This window comes from Nicotiana tabacum, chromosome 3, assembly GCF_000715075.1.
Source record: "Nicotiana tabacum cultivar K326 chromosome 3, ASM71507v2, whole genome shotgun sequence".
Lineage (NCBI taxonomy): Eukaryota > Viridiplantae > Streptophyta > Magnoliopsida > Solanales > Solanaceae > Nicotiana > Nicotiana tabacum.
The window spans coordinates 197,605,546-197,627,076 of record NC_134082.1 but is presented as its reverse complement, the minus strand read 5'-3'; positions in this window follow the sequence as shown (position 1 = coordinate 197,627,076).

Sequence of the window (21,531 nt, the reverse complement as noted above, 5' to 3'; positions counted from 1 at the left end):
ATCTGGAAACAATTTACACATGAAAGTTCTTCAAGTTGGAATTGGCCACAGCTACATTTCTTGTTTTCTTGAAAGAAATTTTGTAGTTTTTTTTAAAGAAATTTTGTAGTCAATATTTTTTTTCAACATAGATTGTAGTTTAATTGTAGTATAAATGTAGTAATTTTGTAGATATCCTTAAAAACAATACAGCTTTATACAATACTAAAACTGATTTGTAGGAATTTTGTAGATGAATAGAAATTTTGTAGTCAACATAGATCGTAGTTTAATTGTAGTATAAATATAGTAATTTTATAGATACCCTTAAAAACAATACTGCTTTATACATACTTAAACTAATTTATAGTTTATTTGTAAATAAATGTAGGAATTTTGTAGATATTAATATAAAATCAGACTTCATCTTCTCTTCCTTCTTCTTCACAAAAATACAGAGAAATTTTTGTAGTCAATATTGTTTTTCAACATAAATTATAGTTTAATTGTAGTATAAATGTAGTAATTTTATAGATACCCTTAAAAACAATACAACTTTATACAATACTTAAACTGATTTGTAGTTTATTTGTAAAAAATTTGTAGATAAGGATTTGTACTGAAAAGAACTATTTTATACAATTATTAAGGATAACACATCACTACAATTGTGTGTTATATACGTTAATGCATTTATATGGCCATTATGAAGTTTCCATTTTGGTCCTTTACAATATATTATTTTATTCATCCGTAACTGAAGAATAATGACCGAATTAAGACTTTAGTGACTGGATTACCTTTAAAGTTTTTTTTTTTTTAGGAATTTTTACCTTCCTATATCACATAAGGAAACAAATATGATGTGAATATGAAAATATATTTAGTCCCAAATTTTTAGGCGCCTAATTTGGAAGGAATAAGCTATTCAAATATTTATCCCAGATTTGTAGGCGCCTAATTTGGAAGGAATCAACTCTTAATATTGGGTATTTAATGAATGGTATAAATTTTGTAGGAAAAATATAAACATGGCGGGTAATAATGAAAATATGCACATTTTTAGTAATAAGGTTTCAGATATGGTATAGATAGGTAAAAATCCCTTTATTTAATGACTCTAACATACAGTTGGGAAAATTACAAGATAAAACAAATGATAATAACAGCAAATTAACAATTAATATCCGGAAACAATTAGTATACATTGTGACACCTTAGGCGAATCCCACATCGACAAAACATGGGAGAGATGTTGGTATATAAATAGACAGACATTAGACTCTAGTGGCGCGTTTTAAAGCCGTAAGAGCGTAGGCCCAAAGCAGACAATATCACTAAGAGTACAGAACCAAATTGTGGTTTATTTTTACTCAAAATACGCAAATAAGTGTAAAAAAAAAAGTTACCAAACTATATATAACGCCACTAATAGTGGCGCTATACAGTAACGTTAACTGTACCGTTACTGTATAGCGCCACTATTAGTGGCGTTATACTGACAAACCTTACATAGCGCCATTAATAGTGGCGCTATATGCCTTATTACCTGACCCCACCAATAATTTCTGGGTTCAATAATTTAAATGCGTATAAAGCCACTTTTTGTGGCGCTATATACAAAAAAAAAACCCCCACCACCACCACCACCGATTCTGCCCCCATTTTTTTTTTAAATTTTTTTTTTGGGTCCCCCCGTCACATAAAAGTTTAATATTTGTGGTCCCACTGTCGAGTAGAGCTTCGTGTTATTGTGGATTCACTCTTCCGGAGTCAAAATTTCGATTTATCTACATTTCAAAAATTCTAAATCGAGGTATTTCGATTTATTTTAAGTTGAAACTTTTATAACAATGCATATTACTTGATTTGTATGTGTTCTATTTCGGTTTGTGTTTATTTTTTCCGAAACTAGCATGTTAAATTTTATCCGGATTTAATTTTAGTGTTGTATAAAAATATGTAAATTAGTCTAAAAAATGTGTTTGTTAATATCCTCATGTATATTTATGTGTTTTTATGCCGTTTAGTTTAGATTATTTTTTAGCGTAGTAAAATGTTACTTTTTTAGCGTAGTAAAACGTAGACCTTTTTAGCGTAGTAAAACGTAGACCCTTTTAGCGTAGTAAAATGTAGAGCCTTGTAGCGTAGTATTGTGTAGTAATTGTTTAATTATCTTATATTCTAGCACGAAACCCATAATTATATATATATATATATATATAATTCTTACAATTAATTTATTAAAAAATATGAATAAAAATTATAAAAAAACATAAAATTATTAATGATAGTTTGGTACTACTGGGCCTCAGAAAATCTAGCACGAAACCCATAATTATAATATATATATATATATATATATATATATATATATATATATATATTATTTTTACAATTTAGTTATTAAATAAATATGAATAAAAATTATTAAAAAAACATAAAATTATTAATGATAGTTTGGTACCACTGAGCTTCAGAAAATCTAGCACGAAACCCATAATTATAAAAATTATATATATATATATATATATATATATATATATATATATATATAATTTTTACAATTAAGTTATTAAAAAATATGAATAAAAATTATTAAAAAAACATAAAATTATTAATGATAGTTTGGTACTACTGGGCCTCAGAAAATCTAGCACGAAACCCATAATTATAATATATATATATATATATATATATATATATATATATATATATATATATATATATTATTTTTACAATTTAGTTATTAAATAAATATGAATAAAAATTATTAAAAAAACATAAAATTATTAATGATAGTTTGGTACCACTGAGCTTCAGAAAATCTAGCACGAAACCCATAATTATAAAAATTATATATATATATATATATATATTATATATATATATATATAATTTTTACAATTAAGTTATTAAAAAATATGAATAAAAATTATTAAAAAACATAAAATTATTAATGATAGTTTGGTACCACTGGGCCTCAGAAAATCTAGCACGAAACCCATAAGTATATATATAATTTTTACAATTAAGTTGTTAAAAAATATGAATTTAAATTATAAAAAACACACATAAATTTTAATGATAGTTATTAAAAATTATGAATTTGCAGTTGACGACATGGATGCACTTATACATCCCGGCCCTCGGACGTCGGAGCTACTACCTCTACAGCCCCAGCATAGATCCGAGCATATATGGGGGGGGGAGAGTTGCTTACGCAGACTTTTCGGGGCAGGAGAGTGGATTTATTATGGGAGTTTTTGACTCCTCCCCGCGTTCTACATCCCCGTGTGGTCCATCACCCGGCAAAAACTGATCCAGAATAACCACCCGATGACTGGGGGTTATCTCTACTACGCACAACCTCATTTTTTGGAATGTCTTCGACCTTCACGTACATCTCCAACATTGTGATTACAAGAAATTCCCGGCATTCGTCCGGAGTCCTCAAGAAATCACTCAAAGTGTCATCATCGTCGATGTTAAACTCTGAGTAAAAAGCAACCCCTTGCGGCGTAACGGAATACGGATATCTTCCGGTTACTTTGAGTATCACTGAACGTTTTCTCACACTCATTTTCTTGCATAACAACGATATCAATGTTTCGTACTCCATTGAAAGTGACAATTTAACATTACACTTAGCAGGTAAACTGTAGCCCACAGAGTTATTCTCCATCACAACCTCACCCCCTCAATATAATGATACTCTTATTCTATGTTCTTCAGACATAATGAAAAAATGCTGGAGAATTTAACAACAATAGAAACCAACAAGAGTTAAAAAAAAAATTTTGAATGAAGTTGTGGCGATTCTACGATGTTTATATAGAAAATGGCTAGCCGGGTTATTTTTTTTTTGTATATAGCGCCACAAAAAGTGGCTTTATATGCATTTAAATTATTGAACCCAGAAATTATTGGTGGGGTCAGGTAATAAGGCGTATAGCGCCACTATTAATGGCGCTATGTAAGGTTTGTCAGTATAACGCCACTAATAGTGGCGCTATACAGTAACGGTACAGTTAACGTTACTGTATAGCGCCACTATTAGTGGCGTTATATATAGTTTGGTAACTTTTTTTTTTACACTTATTTGAGTATTTTGAGTAAAAATAAACCACATTTTGGTTCCGCACTCTCTTTAGTAATATGCTTGATAGATGCATAATATAATGTAGGCACGTGGCAGACGACATATATTGTAGGAAAAATACCGACCATGTCCATTTATAAGTAGTTTTTTACAAAAATTGGCCAATTCATAAAATATTACTAATATTAGCCAATTAGCTATTTGTAGCCAAAAAAGGTCAAATTTTTATTTTCTTTTGAGTGAGTATTATTAGAATAGATTGAGTACATCTTAAGGATCCTGAATCTCAATTTTGGGATGAACATGAAAAATCGAAATAGAAGATGAACATGAAAAAAATGATACGTGTATCACACTGTGTATCACTTATGTATGACATATGTATCAAATATGTATCACACACACACATATACATACATATATATATATATATATATATATATATATATATCTGTGTGTGAGATACATGCGTGATACATATTTGATACATGTGTCTCAGAAGAATTTTTTGAACTCAATTTTTAACTACGAATTTTGATAACAAATCAGTCCAAATCACCTCCAATCTTCCTTAGATTTTGTATATTGACTCATCTATATGTTTTCAATGAATTTCAACTATACCCATTGAAAAAAAGTCCCTTTTGCTTGTATTTTTGGAATCTTCTCTATATATATTTTTTGTATTTCATCATTTTATTTGCTACATCATCCATGAATTTTCTTTCTGTCTTGCATCTAATGTTGTTAATCTCGGTTGAAAATATAGAAGGAGATCATTGTGTATGATTTTTAGAGAGAATTTCTTTGGATTTTTAATTTTTATATGTGCTTGTCTAGTTTTGGTAATTAAATCTATGATTAGCGACTAGATTTTAGTAAGTTGGACTTTTTTAGAACATTTCCGTAAGACTCCCTATATTGTACTCTATGTGTTTCATGCCGTAAAAAGGTTGAAACTCTATCTTTGCCATTCAGATGTAGGTTTAAAAAAATTATAGCTACTGTTTGTTGTAAGCTAACTAGAAACTTTTCGTGCTTGACCGGAAATTGGATTCGTTATTACTATTAATCGAAGTGATAAAATCAAGTAGGGTCAATTTTTTTATGGTGGCAGGTCGAACGTTCCATCATAATGTCAATCAATATTCAATTATTGTCCTATCCCTGTTAAGTCCTCCTTCACTTATAATTATATATTTTACTCATCTTATCTGAATTTAGCTGAAAACTTGATATGTATAAATAACAGTGGTAGATAGGGAAGCAGTTCAACAACATGTGATTTTATCAATATATTTTTCTTTTAGAATAATGGATAAAGTGTTTCTTACAACAAAGCATTTCATTGATTGGGATAGAATTATGTTACTTAGTTTTAATTAATAAAAAATTTCAGATTAATGAGCATTTAGGTGATGTAGTAGATAGCGAAGCAGCTCAACCACATGGGGTTGTATCATTATATTTTTCTTATAGAATAAGTGGATTGTATCTTACAACAAAGCATGATTGACATTTGACAGAGACAAAGAACTATGTTACTTTCGTTTTAATTATTAATCAATTATTTATTCAGATTAATGAGTATTTACGTATTGTACTAAAATACTTTGAAATGAGACAGAATCTTAGACTACTTAGGTTTTTTAGTGATTGTTGTTTTTCTGGAAGATTAATTACTTCATGTTTGGAGGTTATGTCAAAGGAACATAATTAGGACCGGAGATACATTATTGATTGGGACTTGGGAGTTAGGAAGACTAAGTTGGCGAGTCCTCAAATGGTCACTCAACTATCCCAAATTATCTCCTAAAGTCACTTTACTTTCGTTTGTAATAACAAAGTCACTGAACTATGTCTATTGCACTCAGAGGGTCACTCAACTAGATTTTCCAAATTTTGGATGGCCAAATACCTATTTTACCCTCTAAATTATAAACATTTATCTTCTTTTTTTTTAAAAAAAACTTTTAATATTATGATTTTCTCTTTTAATTTATATTATGGACTTACCTATAAAATAAATAAATATTATTTATAAATTAAAAAATAGAAAGCATTTAAGCATATATAATGCTGGAATAACAAAATAATGAGCATAGTAAAAAAATAATTAGAATAATATGTTAGTAAAAATAATTTTAGTATTAACAACAAAAATTCAAAATTTATTTACACAATTCAGAATGAATAAAAATAAAGATTGTAAAATATATATTCCATGCACGTAATATAAAAATAATTATTTAAATAAAGGTATTTTTATAATATACATTATATATTCTTAAAAATTATGCTCAATTATATTATTATATTTCTACCAACTTTCCGACAACACAAAGTTATATCACTGGAAAGCAGAGGAACTATCTGTATATGGTAAAATATGCTATGTTAAGTCGTGCATGGAATATATATAATATAATTGAGCATAATTTTCAAGAATATATAATGTATATTATAAAAATATTTTTATTTAAATAATTATTTTTATATTACGTGCATGGAATATATATTTTACGATATTTATTTTCTTTCATTCTAAATTGTGCAAATAAATTTTTGAATTTTTGTTTTTAATACTAAAATTATTATTACTAACATATTATTCTAATTATTTTTTTACTATGTTCATTATTTTTTTATTCCAACACTATATATGCTTAAATACTTTCTATTTTTTTAATTTATAAATAATATTTATTTATTCTATAGGTAAGTCCATAATATAAATTAAAAGAGAAAATCATAATATTAAAAACTTTTTTTTAAAAAAAGAAGATAAATATTTATAATTTAGAGGGTAAAATAGGTATTTGACAATCTAAAATTTGGAAAATCTAGTCGAGTGACCTTCTGAGTGCAATAAGCATAGTTTAGCGACTTTGTTGTTACAAACGAAAGTAAAGTGACTTTAGGAGATAATTTGAGATAGTTGAGACTCCTCAATCATGTCATATAACTAACATTATAAAGAATTAATATTTTATTGGGCAAAAAGTTTGATGGTGAATTGGTGATATATTTATTGAATTGTGTTGACTAATTGACATAAAAAAAAACATCTCTATTCACCACACAAGATAAATAGTGTTTCTGGATATTTCTTTGTTTGAAGCTGTGCTTAATCTTCATTATGTCATTTTAGGTTGTTAAGATGTTGACGGATTATGAACTTCAAATAACTGAGTAAAGGAAGGAACAACGGAGAAAAAAAAAAAGCAAAAGAAAGCATTAAGTTTACTAGTACAATATTTAGTCTAATTCTTATATAAGACTTTTAAAGAGTGCACAACTATTTGATTATGTTTCATAGAGTATATATTAAGGACAGGTCCGAAATTAATTTATTTTTTTTCAGTTTTTCAGTTTTCTATATTATGTATTCGTTATTTAAAATTTATTTATTTATAAATTAAATTTGACACCAATAGATGAAATGTACGGAAAATGGAGTTATGGGTCAGAGATCCACTAAATTCGTCGCTTTCTTCAACCACAAACAAAACGCATCCTATTTTCCTTCGAATTTTCCTTACAGACAAAAGATGGGCACATGAGCTCCATTATTCAGATGGGGTTATGAGCTGGTTATTTTAGACATCGGTCTGGACTCTGGCGACAGTAAGAGTAGGTATTTTTTCTTCCTTCGACATTTACCAATGTCCTTTTCCTAGGCTAGCCAACAAATGTGGTTTATATGTGTATTAATGTCTTAATACCAAAATTAGTGTCTTAATCCCAGTAAGGCAGTAACCAAACGTTCCCTAAATCAGTGTATTCACAGTGGGTACATTTTTATTATGTACACACGCTTTATATATATATATATATAAAATAACCAATTATGGATTAAAATTTAATTATTCTTGTAACACACATTGGCTAGGTCTTGGTGTTTGTTGGAGTCATTTTTTTTATTTAAAAAATCTAGTTAGAGATTTATACGTGTGTGCGCGATCAAAGTGTCAACTTTGAAAAATTTATAACTTCAAAGTACTTTAATCGCCTCTTGAAAACTATTTGGTATTGAAAAAATATAGGAAAGGATAAAGAGGATTCATACAACAAATTCTAACTAATTTCATATCGAGGGGTGATTGAATAATTGATTCCTTGTGTACATATACATAGTTTGCAGTAAAAACGTTGGTATTCTATTATTAAAAAGGATTTATTATTATAGTGGAAGAAACTTTTATAAATGATCGTTACAATTAAATTGATTATAGGTTTCTTTCTTTAATTTTTTAAGGTTGTCATATTATGAGTTTCGTCGTTTCAATAGAGTTAATATTACTTGATGGTGTAAAATGCAAATATACTATGAGTGACAAAGCCAGAAATTTCATTTAGGATGTTCAAACTTGAAATAAGTAAAAATAAAATTCCGATAAAGGGTCAATATATATGTTATATACCATTAAAATTTAATATTTGAACTATATATCAATATAATTTTTCGACTAAGGGCCGTTAGGCTATCTATCTTCGCCCAATACTATCAACGCAAAATTATACTTTTATATAAAAGTAGTGACCGGTCCCTCCGTTCTTTTGTCAACTTCATCATATTCTCTAAAGAAAGATGTTAGAGGTGTTGAAGACGACAAACCTCTTTGTTTGGTTTGAGTTGTTAAATGTTTCAATTAGGTTGGTGGATGTAGGCCCATTAGTTGATCAATTTTGGCTGGATTGACTCTTTCGCTACCAAAAATTAAGTATTAAAAAAGGATGCTCCTATAATTTAGCATGCTTGGAAAGTATAATGATTCCATGCATAATTATGATAAGCACTCCTATCAATAGCACCTGAAAAACAGCAATCACGTACGTAAAAATGAAACCAAGGCATGTTCCACAGTACTACGGCTAAATGATTGATACATGCATTGCACCTGGGAAAAGCAATCACGTATAGAAAAATGAAACCAGAACATGTTCATAAACACTACTATAGCCAAATCATGGGGTGAAAAGGCCGAAGTGTACTGATATCATAAATCATGGACTCTTTTGTCGATCTCGGATAGATATGACGAGCACGGGCGGATCAACAGTTCAGCTATGAGTTCAATTGAACTCATATCTTTTATGCTAGACATAAAATTTCATTATATAATTCAAAAAGTTGCTACAAAAATTGAGCTATGAAACCATAACTTATATAAGATAATGGGTTTCAATGGTTAAAGCCGAAATCTTGAACTCATAGAAATAAAATCTTGGATCCCCTCCTATGATGACGGAGTAGTCTCATTGCACTATGTGCATGTTCAGTAGGCGTCAATAGGCGTGTTGAATAGACTATGAACTATGTCTCGTTCAAAGTTTGAAAAATTCAGTGTGAACTAAATAGCATAGTGATAACCAAATGCGTCCACTTCAAGACTGTTTCTCAATTTCTTAATTTATAACTTGTGTTTTAAAACTTTTTCCCTCTATAAATATATTTCACAAATAGAGGTTTGAGAAACAACTATATAGCTTCCAGTCATTTAATCCAAATTTCGGGTAAGTTTCAATTTAACGCATGTTATTCCATCCTTAATTATTTCGTCCATTCTTGGACGGGTCAGACATTTCGGACCATATGTACATATAACGCATGCACTCAGACACACATATAGATGCAAAAAAGTGGTTGAAAAGATTTGAAGTGTATAAATATATACACACACATAAATTTGTTTATTTCTATTAAATTGACGACCATTATCTCAAAGAAGTAGAAGGTGTAACACTAGTTAAGGTCCTAGGTCTGTTTTCCAATTTCTTAGTTTTGCAAATGGGCCTCTTTTCTGAAGATGAAAGGATCCCAAGAGATTTTTACATTCCCATATATTTTATGAAACTATATTACCATCCTTACTCAAGTTTCACTTTAATTATCTTTTATTTACAAAATTACCAATTATGTATATTTTTAGGATTTTAGTGTATTAAAATCACTCTAACGTATCTTTCACTCTCCCACGTTTCTCTCTCCACATCCCACCCCCTCCCCACGTATCTTGCACTCACCCACGATTTTCTCTTCACAAAACCTTTGAACCTTTGAATTCGAATTTGGGGTTTCAAAAAATATTACTTGTTAGAATTGGGTATTGTTGCAAACAATTGAGAATTCTCTCTACGTCTCTCTCTATCTCTCAATCCCTAATTCCAGTAATGTAAAACAAAGAAAAAGAGAGCAGCATTTCTACCATTGACAACCATTAAAAACTTTGAAGCTTTGAATTCGAATTTGGGTTTTTTAAAAAGCATTATTTGTTTGGATTGGGTGTTGTTGCAAACAATTGAGAATATGGTTTGGAGTTTATATCTCAATTTTAAGGGTGTTTTGGTGAAGATTAGACTTGATTTTGGATGAATTTCAGATTGAAACTCGAAGAAGAAGACATGACATACATTATACTGCAGAAATTATAGTAAAGTTGTAGAAAAATTGTATTCTGTTGTTTATATATTTTTTATTTATTTAAATATTGTATGAAAGTTGAACAATATTGTATAAAAATTATATTTAAGTTGTATGATATTGTAGGTATATATAACTGGATAGAAATTAATGTGAAAGTTATGAATAAGTTGTAGATAAGTTATATAATATATAATTAGTTCTATGATTTTTTTTACTATATATATAAACCGGATACAAAATATACAAAAAACATATTGTATAAAATTTGTATAAAAATTATTTTTAAGTGGTATAATATTGTTGTTGTATATAACTTGATATAAATAATGTATGAAAATTGTAGATAAATTGTAGATAAGTTGTATAATATATAATTATTATGTATATATTATACTTTTATACCCTTTATTTTTTCCATTAACTTCAACCAAATATTGTCCAAATGCCTGAGTATCCTTCCAAAGCTCATGTCACTCCAAGCTTGAGATATCAAATTCTTAACATCAGATTCTTGTTGCATAGCTGAAGTACTCTTCAATTCTGATACCAAATTCGGCTCTAATTGGACATACACATTACTAGTATTTGAAAGAACACACCTTCCACTAACTTTTCATCCAAACAACGAGCTCAATGACCAACTTGGTTGTCGTATTGAGCCAACAGATGATGTCATGCCACTTCCTAAAGTAACCGATATTTGTTTTTGGTATAGACCATCCTTGTCCTATCAATTACGTAAAACATAACATGTGCGGTTCAAACTTCAAAAATCCACCATTCCATCTTCAAGATCCTTGCAATGGTCCAACAAATGGTATTATTCGGTTTTTAATTAGCAGATCAATCAAAGTAAATCTTTAGATTTTTTACTTGTTCGGTTTGATTTATTAACTTTTTAAAATAAATGAGGGTGAGGTTCTCTGTGCAAACAGCATCACGGGGCAATGTGGAGAGGAGGGGAGAAAGGACGGAAGAGAGGAGAGAAAAGAAGAAAAAGGTGTAACTAAATCCCTTGATTGAAGTCATAAATAATGAATTGAGAGCCTTTTAAGGTGGATTGTATATATTTGGTAAACAAAACTTGTTTATGCTAGGTAATTAGCTAAACATGAACATTAAGGATAATAAAGCTTCAAATAGTGTATAACTATGAAAAAATCCCAAAAAGTTAAGGCTAAAGTTGAATTGATATAAAAGGAACTATGATGTTAAGAAAATATTGGAATTTTTACCTCCTATAGCAAAGGTTAACACCTTATTTATTTTAAATAAATACCATTTAAAAAAATTATATTCTATAGATACCTTTTAATGTTTATAGCAAAATATCTAATTTTGGTTACCTTCTACCCCTAAGCCACTAAATACGCTATTTAGTTACACTATTTTCTTTCTCTCTCTACTTTGATACATGTCATTCTCTTCTCCCATCCACATCACCTACTATTAATCACAAACGGTGATTTCAAGTTCATGATGTCTCATCACGGTTGTGAGCACGTGATTTTTGCTTCACGATAATTACTCCAAAAGAAATTGAAAAATAAAGCAAGTTACCTTCGGGTACAATCTTGAGAGTTTGCGTGACTTTTGAGTAATTATTTTGTCCGTAAATGTTTACCTTGTTGCAGTTTAATTAAAAATACAAAAATACTTGTTGCATGCATATTTAGGATTAATTGAGCCTTTAAGAATTAATTAAACCATAATTTGGTTTTAAAAAGCGAAAATCACAAAAATATGCATTTTTATTCTATTTGTTGTCATCGTGTGATTTTATTAAATGTTTTAATTTGTGTGTTAATTGTCGTTAAGTGTTAATTAATATCTGTGTAGTTTAATTTTGGTTGTTATTTAATTAGGAATTTTTCTCTAAAGAAAAGAGTGCAAAAATTGAAGAAAATATCGGATTTTGGCTTCACAATTAAACCAAAAGAGCAGGCCCAATGTGTGTAATAACCCAGTCCAGGACCAGGTCTCTCAGCCGTCTCCCAAACGACGTCGTTTGGATGCTTTCAATTTGGACCATTGATCAGTCAGATCTAACGGTCCAGTTCAGTTCTTTCATTAATCCAAACGACGCTGTATGATTACAATCAATCAGGGCCGTCTTTTCCCTTTAATCCAATGGTCCCGATCAATCCTCTATACCCGACCCACTTCATCCCAGAGACCGACCCAGTCTTATTTGATCAAACGGCACCGTTTCCCCCTTAACAAAAGATCCTGGCCATCGATCTCACCTCATCCAACGGCCAGGATCAATTACCTCACCCCGTATATAAGTCCTAAATCCTTACCCCACCCCCCAAAGCCATACCCCCCTTTCCCACCTTCGTCTCTGACTTTCAGAGACCAAACATATCCCCACCGTCAACCACCGTGCACCGCCCACCGAAAATCGCCTCACGGCGGTTCCGATGGTCCAAATGACCCCATCTTAACACCATAGCTTCCCCACGACATCCTCTTTCTAGATCTGATGTTAGTTTCCCTCGAATCAGGCCCCAACATCTCGAATCTTCGATCAAAGTTTGGTCTGAAAACCCAACTTTCTCCGATGGCTTCCAAATCAACACCATGGTTTCTCCTGACCATCCTCGTTATGGATCCGGTAGTAGTTTAGGTCGAATCTTTCTGGAACTGCTCGAATCTTCATTCGAAGATTCGAGCAAAACCTAAAACTACCCTAATGTACCCCAAAATCCCACCAGTTACTCTCCTAACCTCACTTGGAACCAAACCAAATTTGGTTTGGTTCGAATCTGACCAGAAATGATCAAGCCCCAAATTAGACCTTCAAGAACCCTAAAATTCCAAATCATGGAATCTGCCCAAATTTAATAAAAGGTTGGGGTCTAATCGACCTTAATCGAAGTATTTTCAGTTGAGAATACTTCGACTAAGGTCTGTTCGATCTCAAAGTGTCCGAATCAGAGTTTCGAAGACTGGGTCCGTATAATTCTGTTATTATGAGGTATTTCCTTTTCTTTCCTTCGTATTTGCTTCTCTACATATCTGTTTATCTGCTGTATTGATTTTAAAATTTCTTTTGGTCAATTGACCTTGTTCATATTCAATAGGATCAATTCTGTCATTTGTTTAGGTTCGATATGATTGTTATGTGTTATAATTTGTATAATCGATTAATGAGTTGCGTCGATTAATTAGTTTCCTGTTAATCTATGTTTCTGTCAATACCACTGAAATTGCCTGTGAATTGCCTAAATTGTCTGGGGTCGATTGTTTAGTATCAGTTATTGTAAGCAGTCCATTAATTAGTTTCGTCAATTAATTCACTCTCGTTTGTTAAAACAGAAAGTTTGTCAAACGTTGTTGTGTATATTTGATCCGTGGCCATTTGGTTTCAGGGCATTGTCATCCTAATGACAATGAACTTGCATTCCTGATGTTTGCATTCATGTGCATATTGATTAAATATTTCAGTTTCAGTTTTAGGGATTGTGTTAAGTTCTATGTTATGTTAAGTCTAGATTGATTTAATTCCAAGTTCATTTGTTCCAATTGATTTCTAACTTTAGTCCTTCAGTAATCAGAAATAAGTTTGGGTACATTTGAAAGTCAGGTTTAAATTTTAAATCTTTGTTAAGGTTGAAAACAGATTTCAGATTTTAAAAGTTGTAATGCAATAGTGTTTGTGTTAGGAGGGCAGTAATATTAAGGGTTTTCAGGGGCAATTTGGGATTGAAACAGTTAAGTTAATATTTTAGTATTAGTGCTTTGTTAATGGGGGTATTAACTAATACATTAATGGGGAACAAGAGGTAATGGGGGCTGAAAATCAGGGAAAAAACTTTCTTAGTGGGATTTAAAGTAAAAAGAGCAGATTTTTAGTAGGGAATTCTGATTTTTTTGAAAAGGAAAAAGGCCGGGCAGATTGTATAAAAAAGGGAGCAGACTGAAAGAGAGAAAGGAGGGGAAATACTGGAAAAGAAGAGGAAAGAAATTCAGAAAAAAGTCAGAACTTTTAGATTAAAAGTTAAAGTGTTGAGTTTGAACTTTTGCACTAAGAGTTGTCAGGCTGCTGTTCCTAAGTATTTGAAAATCAGAAACTATTTTTTCCTTGCATCTGTCTGTGTTTTATTTTGGTACTGCTGGGTTTTCAGTTTCGTTTGAGCTGGGTTTACTGCTTGTTGTTGTACTGCTTGGTGCTGATTGTCGCTGTTGTTAGCTACTGGTCTACTGATCTTCACTTTCTTTTTCTGTTTCTACTATCAGGTACACTTTCAAATCATTGTGATGCGGCTGTTGTAGTGAAAACAAATACTCAAGTAGTCAAGTGTTTAATTTGTATTTGCATGTTTAATAGTCAAATGATAGGCAGATGTATAATCTATCTTTGTAATTCAAATTAAGAACATGGACGATGGAATTCATATTTGGCTAGAACTATTTTCTTTGGATTATAAACTGTAATTTGTAAACTATTAATAGTTTTTCAGTGTATGTTAGTTAGAATTCTATTTCATTTCAAATTAAGTATATTGAGTTATTAGAATTAAACAAATTTAGGTAATCCTAATTGGAGCCGGCATCAGTCTGAAGTAACAACTTAATCGTGAACCTGCTGATAAACCTAACTAAGGCATAAATTTGGACTAATTGTGTGAATTAGGTATTAATGTTTGGTTCAGGCAGCTCATTTGTTTAAAAAGGGGATTTGTTTGGTTTGAAGGGATAATTGTTTGAATAGGTTTAGTTCTGCCAGTTTTAGGCAGAAATAAAAAGGCCATTAATTTTATAGAATCCGTAGGCTTGACATATTTAAAGCGCGATTCAATGTAGAAAGGATAAGAACCTTAATCCAATAGGTTATCCAAGTTAACGAGCTAGCTTCAACAAACTTTTGTAAGCATCAGTAATTAAGGTGTGTTTAGTTTCAAATAGTTGAAAAGCATTTAGTCCCAATGAATCAATTCGTCTAACCATGCGAGTTTAATCTAGCTATAGGTTAATTAGTTTTTTTTGAATATATTATTTGTCGATGTTGCATTTTATTTATAATTTCAATTTTAGTAATCTTCTCTTCCAATAATATTTGTCTTAACTAGCAATTAATATGTCACGTTTTTTAGCATGTAATTAACTAGGATTATTTTCTTTTATTTTAGAGAACAACCTAAATAGAAATGTAGTCGCTTTAGGACCGTTCTTTTAAAAAGAATGAGATGAGCCTCGTCGAGTAAAAATATAAAAAATTGCAGGGCCCTCAGTAAATATTTACTTTAAAAATTGCTTAGACTTCGGAATGGACCGTTTAGCAAACTCTCACGGCCTTACCCAAAGTAAGTGATACGCTAGTCGCTTTAGGCGCGCCTTTAATAATTTAATTTTCTTAAAACTCGGGTGCACATTTATGTGACCCAAATCCAAATCTCAATAGAGTCGAAATATGTCGATAACCACAGGCACATTGATGTGACGTGGTTCGAGATATATTTTCACGATGTTGCAATTCTCTATAAAAATAATAATAACAATAAAGCGGTTTAAAGTTGAAATTGCACTATAGTTTTTGAACAGGTATTAAGATCAGATATTTTAGCCATTACAACAATTTAAGCGACTGTGCTAGAACTACGGGATTCGGGGGTGCCTAACACCTTCCCTCGAGTCAACAGAATTCCTTACTTAGAATTTCTGGTTCGCAGACTTCATTTGGAAAGTCGAATATTTTCCTCGATTCGGGATTAAATTGGTGACTTGGGACACCATAAATCTCCCCAGTGGCGACTCTGAAATAAATAAACAAATCCCGTTTCGATTGTCCTTTAATTGGAAAAAACTCCTTCACCCCTTGCGGGGGCGGAAAAAGGAGGTGTGACAGCTCTGGAGACTCTGCTGGGGACTAGACCCAGAACCACTGGTTCAGGGTTAGAAATTCGAGCTTAGATAAATTGTTATATTTGGTTTTATCTGATTTTGTTACATGTTTGGGCCCAATGTGCTAAATGCTGCTTTTACCGCTTTGATATTATCTGAACTGTATATAAATTGTGCCGAAATCCTTCTCTTCTTGCCTCCGGGGATGGCTTACTGGTTGAGACTCCCTATTTTGTTAGTGTCATACCCTGAAATAAAAGAGGCTCGGAAAGTTTCTAAGCCGGCTGGCCTTTTGGTTCCCGGAAAGGAGCTCCTTCCTCAACTCGAGTTGTCCGCTCGGGTACACTGTCTAGAACATATACCCAGGTTGAACCTAGAATAACTTGACTTCATGCCGGATCCCTAGTAGGAACGTTTATTTGCATCATGTTGCATTTGGCTTAGGGGACTCAACACAGGGGTTGGGTCCGTCTAGGACAAGCAACCTGAAATGAAAAAGACCATCCTGCTGCATCTTGTTTGTTTTGCACATTTATTTGTCTCAGATCCGCATGCTGACCGGCTTTTGAATATCAGGAATATTATGAAATTGAAAAACAAAGAAGAGAAATAGCGGTTAGGGAGTTAATTGTTTATTTTTGAAAAACCCAATGCCCAAATACTGTCAAAACCCTGCCGAAATTTTGAAAAAAAAAATGAAAATGTTTTTTTTTAGTTTAATGTGTTTGAAAAAAAGAAGAAGTCTTGTTTACAAGTTTAGTTTATGTTGGGCGAACTACGCCGGTTTGATTCTCACAGGACGTGAGATACGTAGGCAACCCTCGTCGGGTCCAACCTCCCATATTTGTAAAAAATTAATAAATAATAAAAATGTCAAAATTTTCATTTTTCTGTCATAGAGTCGGGTGATGCTGTTTATATCAAAAATAGCCGAATGTTCCCAAAAGGAACTCCGGAAGGCTGCCTTTGTATAAACGGCCACTTCTTATTTTTTATTTTGGTTAAATCACACAACCTTAAAATCTTCGTCCCTGAAGTGCTGAAAGGTCGTGTTCAGAAATTCTTTTTTAGGAAAAATGATCATATTTTTTTTAGTCGAATAAATTTTCGCTTGTTTAAATCTTATTAATAAATGTGCAGAATGAGCACGACTCAAAATGAACCTTTTTCAATCATGAATAAAATTCCCCTCCAATTGCGGCTATCGTGGAATGATTTAGGCAAAGAAGGGCATGACGAAATCAAGAAACATCTGAAAGGTCTCACGAGTTTGTTGGATATCAGGCCTCGAGGAGATATTATAAGGGCACTGGTCCCTCACTGGGACCCTGCGCACAAAGTCTTCCACTTCTCGGACTTTGAACTTACCCCAACTTTAGAGGAAATAGCAGGGTACATCGGCAGTGTTGAGGTTCCATTGAGGCATAAATACCTGGTTGCTCCAAGAGCCGTAGCGGTACACCGGTTTTTGGACTCATTAAAGATAGTCAGAACGATCCATAACCCTGACTTGGCAAAAGGTTTTTGCACTATGAGTTTCATATACCAAACATATGGTCACATAGGAGGATTCGACAAGCTAGAAAACAAGTTGTGCAGCAAAAGTAACCGTTGAAAGTGGGATGAACATAGACGGGTTGCTTTCATGATAACCTTCTTAGGGCTCTTAGTGTTCCCAAGAAAGACGGGAATATCAACATAAAGATAGCTGGGGTCGTCAGTACTTTGCTCCTCAAAAAGATAACACGTTGGCGCCCATGATTGTATCTGATATGTTCCGAGCTCTCACGGCCTGCAAAGCCGGAGTAAACTTTTTCGAAGGTTGTAACTTGTTGTTGCAAATGTGGATGACCGAACACCTATGTCACCGAGCCCAGTTCCTGAGCCATGGATCTTCTGAAAAGACCTGCATAGAGGAGTTCTACACCAGAATTAATGAGTCCCACCTACCTGAAGGAGTCTCGGCATGGACCTCATATTTCCGGACCCTCAACGCCGGTCAAATACAGTGGACACTGGGATGGTTACCGGTCAACGAAGTCATATACATGCCAGCAGCTAGGCCCCATTTTCTCTTGATGGGACTTAAGAGCATTCAACCTTATGCGCCGTATCGGGTGTTGAGGCAACTAGGGAGGTATCAGATAGTGCCCTAAGATGAGGATCTAAGTACCCAGGTAATTGAGATCAGTTCCGATGGTCAGTTTCCTGAAGCAAGAGTCCGCCAGATTTGGAGCCAATGTCAATACTTAGAGGCAAATACTTGTGTGCTGAATCAGGCAAGAGGGGAAGTTTCACCTGGATATCAGGCTTGGTACAAAGGGGAAATGTCGTCTGGAAGGCCGACTAAAAGATCTCACCTTCAAGAATTTGCCAAGTCCTCACAAGAGCATTGGGAGTGGTTGGCCAAAGAGCGGGAATATCTTGCCGAAATAGGCAAACTGAAACAACAGATTCAGGATCTGAAATTTGAAAGCAAAGTGCAGTTTGCTGCCAACAAAGGAGAAAAGAACAGATTAGCCAGAGAAGGCGAGATCCTCAAAGCTCAGATCCGGAAGATGAAAATGGATGCCGACAACCAACTGATAAGTCGGGCTGATAAAAGGTTGATAGTAGGGTTAAGGAATTAGGTCGCTGAAGGCCAGAAAGACTTGGAAAGATCCAAGGCTAGCATAGCAAGATTACGGACCAGGTGGGCAAAAGTTACAGCAGCATGGAGAAAGCACCTATGGCAAGTGAAAAGGGATTACGAAATAAGTGTTACAACATTGAGAGAAATAAATTCCACTCTCAGTGATCGGGTCCTTAAACAAGCCCGGGATGCTAGAACAGATAGGGAATGCTGCTATGAGTCAATAGCCCGAATGGAAGAACAAATGGAGAGGTTCCAAAATCAGCTCATTGACAATACTCGAATATTGGGACTAAAGAATCAACGAATAGAACAGATGTGCATACAGAGGGATAGAATCAGGGGTAGGATCAATGAGATTGGGCGCTACATCACCACGAAATGCCTAACATGTGAAGAAATGCCCCGTGATATCCTTTTTGCCTCAGTCATGGGTTATGTCCACCAGATCATGGAGGAATTAAAAAGCTTGCAAAGAGGCCTAACACCAAAGCCCGCGGAAAGGCCGAATGATGCCTCGCGGGCACGAAAATTCAAGGCTTTAATGTATCCCTAGCACTTGTTTGTTTTTCAGAGTCTGTTGTCTACCCTTATGTTCTCTTCAAACATTCTTAAAAAGTATGGAGTCTGTATTTTCGTTTGTTTTTCTTTCAAATGATGGCTTGTAATAGCATATTTGGGTAATAAAAAGTAAAATTGGGTCTTTATTTTACTTATGGCACGAACTACGCTTGTTCTGATTCGTGCGGGGTTACGATACGTAGGCAATCTCTATAGGATTCGACCGTAATTAAAAAAAAAAGAGAAAAAAAAGAGAGAGAAGAAGAAAAGAAAGGTACCTGAAACACTCGAAAAAGGCACAAATAAAATAAGCCGGGATGATGCATGCGGTCAGTGCAAAAGCATGTTAGAAATGATTAACTGCCTAAGAACATTGCATCCCCCCCAACGTGCAAATACAATATCTGTTAAGACTCTAACACTGACAAGTTTGTTGTTTTTCCAATCAATATCAGTTAGTTTGTTAAAACGTACTGGCACCGTACCATTATCAAACAAGATCAAAAGTGCCCATACCAGAAAGCATGACTGGTTCAGACAACAGTGTTGAGTCGGAAAAGACGGCAAATTAGATGCTGAAGGAAGCCATGGAAAAAATGGAAAAGATGAGGCTGGAAATGAATGAAATGCAGATAGCCTTAGCTAGAGCCCAAAAGGGGCAGGAACTACCTGTTACTCCTACTCTGCAACCAGGACACACGTCAGAATACCCCTCTCCCGGTCCTTCAACGAGTTTCCCGAGCCATCACTACTATCAGGGAAGAGAGGCCTATGATCCCCAAGCTCCACCACCCAGTCAAAACCCTCCTCCACCAAATGTTCCCGTCTTTGTGGCACCTCCCCCAGCCCCATTGCACAGATCATCCAGTGAGTCGCTATTTTAGGCTCACGACACACAATATTACCCCCCTTGTCACACCTCTTTTTTCCGGCACCGCGAGGGGCGTATGAGTTTTTTCCAATTAAAGGACAATCGAAACGGGATTTATTTATTTATTTCAGAGTCGCCACTTGGGAGATTTAGGGTGTCCCAAGTCACCAATTTTAATCCCGAATCGAGGAAAAGAATGACTCTGTATTACAGTCTATGAACCAAAAATCCGGATAAGGAATTCTGTTAACCCGGGAGAAGGTATTAGGCATTCCCGAGTTCCGTGGTTCTAGCACGATCGCTCAACTATTATATTTGGCTTATTTATCTGATTTTTTAAATAATTAAGAACTTATATGCAAATTTAGCTTTTAAAACCTCTTTTATCATTATTCCTCTTATTATTTTATACAAGAATTGCAACGTTGTGAAAACGCATCTCGAACCACGTCACAACCAATGTACACGTGATTTGTTGACGCATTTTGACTCTTCCAAGATTGGGATTTGGGTTACATAAATGCACACCCATGTTTAAGAAAATTCCCTTATTAAATATGTGCCAAAATAATACGCGTTATTATATTATTAGGTAGGACTATGAAATTTACTAAATGGCCCATCCCGGAATTTAAGTATTTTTTTTAAAAAAAAAATAAATAAGATTGGAGGACCCTGCAAATTTTGTATTGTTTATATTTATTTATTTTTAGCGAAATCCTCCCTTATTTTATGAATATCTTAAAATTACTATATTTCTTTTTATTAAACTTGTCTATAAATACAAAAATCAATTTTTTACATACTTAAAATAACGTATTAAATACTAGTTTAAGACAAATATTTAACGAAATGAAATATCACTAAAAATGTAATTATAAAAACAATATGGAATTGTCAAATAATATTTAAAAGAAACTAATTATCCCATCTAGATTAAATTCACATTGTTAGATGACTTGAGCTACTGAAATTAATTATTTACAATTACGGAGAATTAGAAACAATCTTGATTACTAATGCGTATTTCTAAAATTTAATTAATTTACCTTAACTAACCTTGTTATAATTCAAATCATGTTATAATACTTGATTCGCAAAATAAAAAAAAA